Here is a 4,758-nt window from a genome sequence, read left to right on the forward strand (position 1 = left end):
AAATTTTTTTTAAAAAACAAGTAGAACACGACATGTGCACTAGGAAAAAACAAGTCTTCTCTCTTACATGCGATACCCTCCTCCACCTCCCCCCTTTTCCCTTCCCACCTTCCTTAACTTAGATGAAACTATTGGGATGGGTGCAGTTAGTGGCCAACGCGTGAAGGGGGGCAGTTATTATGTTTTTTCTAGGGTCAAAGTAGCGGTGCCAAACAAATCCATTCTGTGTACGTTCCTTTACAATAAAGAAAAATTCAAAAAACCATAATTTAAAAAAGGAATAAGAAAAAAGTGGGTTGCGTCTTTAATTAGGAATAATAAAACGTCCTTGGTCCCAGGTTCTTTAAATAAAGATCATCAACAATGGCGGCCGAAGACTTCCTGCAGTCGTCCTAGTTCTGCCGACCGCCTTCTCAAAGAGGGCTGAGGATTGGCCAGAGATTCAGGGCATTCTCTTCTTTTCGGTGTGGGAAACTTCCCCCAAAATGCGGAAGAATCAGCAGTGATCAATGGTATGAGGAACGTAATGGAAACCACTGCATTAAAGACACACAATGCGCGACCACAAGACATGTGGCTTGAAGCGAAAAAAGCGTCGTGATGATCTCTCTATTTCAGTCTAGTCACCATTTGGATCTCAGGGAAGGATTGCCAAGGGGGATTTGACTACGAAAAGAAAACTGAATAACCAACGAAAGGAGTGGAATTTCAGAAGTTTGAACGTAGTAGGGAAGCTAGAAAGTCTGAAAAGGGAAATATTGACACTTAATCTAGATATAATTGGGGTGAGTGAACTATAATGGAAAGATGACAAGGATTTCTCGTTAGGCGAGTAGAGGGCAGTACCAGCAGCAGCGGGAGTAGAATTCGTTATAAATAGCAAGGCAGGACAGAGAGTGCTCTGGTGGGAACAATTTAGTGATACGGTTTGTAACGCCGGAAATGCATATCCTCCTATTTCCATCTGTTGTACTGTAAGTTTTTTCCTATATTTGTTACCTGAATATGTGACATTTCTGTGCCTTTATATATTGTAATTGTTTTACTATTTGTATATATATATATATATATATATATATATATATATATATATATATATATATATATGTCGGTGTATAATTGGTTTGTTTCGTAAATATTATTTGTATTTTTACGCTGGGTCTTGCCTAGGGAAAACTGCTATCGAACGATTACATCGATAGGTCGTGTGAAGAATCAAAGTGTGTAGGATCTTTGGTAGGGTTAACTCTGCCGCGTGGAGCGCGGGCAGAGCAGTTGGAGTCTGGCTGGAGTAGCGAGTGGAGAGGTGTGTGGTGTGACGCTCCCGCGAGTTGCCGCGCTTTCGGGGTTTAGCAGCATGTAATTGCGCTCGACTTGCGATGATAATTTCTGACATGGTGTCGCGGACGGGAAGCATTAGCTGGCGCACATCAAGAGCCCGTTTCGCCTGGTGACCGTGTCGAGAAGAAGGCCCGCCAGCATCCAGCTTCTGCAACAGCGACGGCCGACAATGAGTGACTGTCTCCACCTCCTCGATCGACGGCTTCAAACCTTCAATCAACTAACAAGGAAGACTAAAAGCACGTAAAGTTTCAGAACTGTATGGCAGACCTCAGCTTTTCAAATTGTTCCATTTGCCTCGCAAAATTACAGCAACTCAGCATGAACCTTTGTTGCTCATTGTCCCAATTGCATTACCAAACAGGGTCCCTTCCTTTTCCGAAATGAAACCGAGTGTCGTTGAAATTCAGACGCCAGCATTAAAGTACTATCATTGCATTTCATTACTTTAGTTTCCAAGTGCAGTTAAAGCATAGCTGGCTACAATAGTTAGATTACACAAGCACAAATTAAGAGTGCGAGTTTTGTTAGCATATTTTAGCTTACCTGTGACTGCAGCTCAGCTTGGTACGTACTAAATTTTATTATTGTTAATTATTCAGAGTCATTTAATTCAAGTTCAAAGTTAAATCTCTCGTTTCTAAATTGCGTAGAGTCAAGTTGCTTTTGAAATGATTGTTGAGGTAGTCCAAGACTAACCGTATTCTGCTGGATTTCGATGTGCTTCAGAAAGAAAGCTCACTATTAACCTCAGTCATTAAATTAACTTTCGATTTTCCGGTTTTATTAATTCTTTTGCTAAATTAAGTCAGAGTGTAGCGAAATTTATTACTTCTGACAAACTTTCAGTTTTCACACTACACGTGTCAACCTTCAGTTGCCACGCTTCTAGTGCTAATTATATGTGTAATAACCTTTCTTTTTCAGTTACTATAGTAATTGTCCTTAGGACTGGCGACCGTGATTTTCCCCAAATCTCAAATATCTAATTACCGCTAGTTAATTGTTGACGTAACGGCCGCACATTTACTTTCTTTATTAACTTTACCTCTTTTTCAAAATTAATTTCCACCAGTTTCATTTGCATTTTTCCTTTCATTTAGATGTAACCCTTTCCTCCCTCTTTACCGACAGATTAACTTCGGTGACGATTGCTTTCCCAAATTTCCCATTAGGTACACGCGGTTTAATTTTTCACTGTCATTAAGTTCGATAAGTGAGGGGGAGGTTACAGGTTGATCTCATTAGGATCGACAGCAAACCAACACCGATAGCGATAGTTGAGGTATGCATGCAAACATCGCAAGCAGAAGATGATGAGATAGAGAAAGTATATGAGGATATTGTAGGGGTCATTGAGCACGTAAAGGGAGATGAAAATACAGTAGTCACGGGGAGCTGGAGTGCAGTTCTAACTGAAGCAGTAGAAGAAAGGGTTACAGGAGAATACGGACTTGCTATCAAGAATGAGTGAGGAAAAAGACTAATTGAGCTCTGTAATAAAATTTAGCTAGTAATAGCGAATAATCTGTTCAAGAATCAGAAGAGGAGGAGGTATACTGAAATATATCAGTTTGATTAGATCACATTTAACCGGAGATTCCGCAATCAAATATTTAATTGCAAGGCGTACCCAGGAGCAGATTTAGACTCAGATCACAATTTAGTAATGATCAAGAGTAGGCTACCATTTAAGAGATGAGTCAGGAGGAATCAAGGCGCAAAGAAATAGGATACGGAAAAAAACTAAGGAGAAAGAGGTATGCTTGCAGTTCTCTAAGGCTATAGGTATTTCGATAATGAATAGTTCAGTAGGCAATTAGGCTGAAGTGGAGTAGACACGTCTAAGACTCCTAATCACAGGAGGTGGAAAGCCGCATAATAGATCGCGTCTCATTGAATTCCAGCGTGCAGAGTAATTAAACACCACTGCCTCCCAAAGAGGGGTCTGTCGCCGCAACTGTATCTGTCACGTCAGTCGAGTGTAAAACCAGACATCTGAGCACTATGGGACTCAACTGCTGAGGTCATTAGTCCCCTAGAACTTAGAACTAGTTAAACCTAACTAACCTAAGGACATCACACACATCCATGCCCGAGGCAGGATTCGAACCTGCGACCGTAGCGGTCGCGCGGTTCCGGACTGAGCGCCTAGAACCGCGAGACCACGGCGGCCGGCACCGAGAAGAAGTTGTGCGACGTAAACGAAACACGATGTCTATTCAAATTTCGCGGCAGTCGCATAAGAATGACACTAATAGCGCCGCTATGAGGATGAAAATCAGGTTTGCATTAAATACACGCTGTGGCGGTCGTTACCTTTGAGATGAGACGTGGAGAGCTGATATTAGTCAAGAATGCCTCTAAGGCAACTAGCCATTATTAACATCTCACTGAGTTTGAAAGAGTCCGTCTAATAGGACTACGAGAATCTGGATATTCTTTGTGGGACTGCAAAAAGACTAGTCACTGCATATAATTTCCGGCAGTAGTGTACTGTCGCAATGAGACCGGGCTCCGGATGTGCACGTGGCAATACCGAGAGGCAAGACCACCGAGTGCGGCGCGTGGCTCTGGTGCAACATACTGACTGCGCCCGAAGCAGCGATTTGAGCATCAGTTCGCACCACAGTGACACAACGAACTCATACAAGACTGTTGTTCTAAGGACAGATCCGAGCCAGATGTTTTGTAGCGTGCATTCCACTGGCCCCAAACCACCGGCTTCTGCTATTTCAGTGGTATGAAGCCAGAGCTCACGGGACGGCAGGGTGGAGAGGTCTGTTGTGTTCTCTGCCTATGTTCGGTGCCAGAGATGGAGGTGAGTTGGTTAGAAGGAAGCCTTTTGAGGGCCAGCGTGCTGGACGCGGTGGACATAGGCGTGGAGCAGTGGCTATCCCACGCACCCTGACTGCAAACTTTTACTTCAATCTGGGGATTCGAACTGTTGTGCCGCCATTTACCAACAGCGTTCCAAGGGGTGTTTTCCAGCGGCATACCGCTCGGCCACATACCGCCGTTGCAGCCCCACATGCTCTACAGAGAGTCGACATGTTACCTTGGCCCCTCCGATAATCAGGAGTCCACTACACGCAGCAAGCGGCTACACGGGTTGCAGGGGTTGCGTGGCGTGGACTGGGCGGTCTTTTAGGTTAGATGGCCTCGGGCAAGTACAGAAAGGGCAACAGCCTCAAATGGTGCGGGGCAAAGTCAGGACATGCGGGGACCAAGTAGCAATCGGTATTGTAATTGTAAACTGTCGAAGCTGCGTTGGTAAAGTACCGGAACTTTAAGCGCTGATAGAAAGCACCGAAGATGAAATCGTTATAGGTACGGAAAGCTGGCTGAAGCCAGAGATAAATTCTGCCGAAACTTTTACAAAGGCACAGGCGGTGTTTATAAAGGATAGATTGCATG

Source organism: Schistocerca nitens, chromosome 6 (assembly GCF_023898315.1).
Source record: "Schistocerca nitens isolate TAMUIC-IGC-003100 chromosome 6, iqSchNite1.1, whole genome shotgun sequence".
Lineage (NCBI taxonomy): Eukaryota > Metazoa > Arthropoda > Insecta > Orthoptera > Acrididae > Schistocerca > Schistocerca nitens.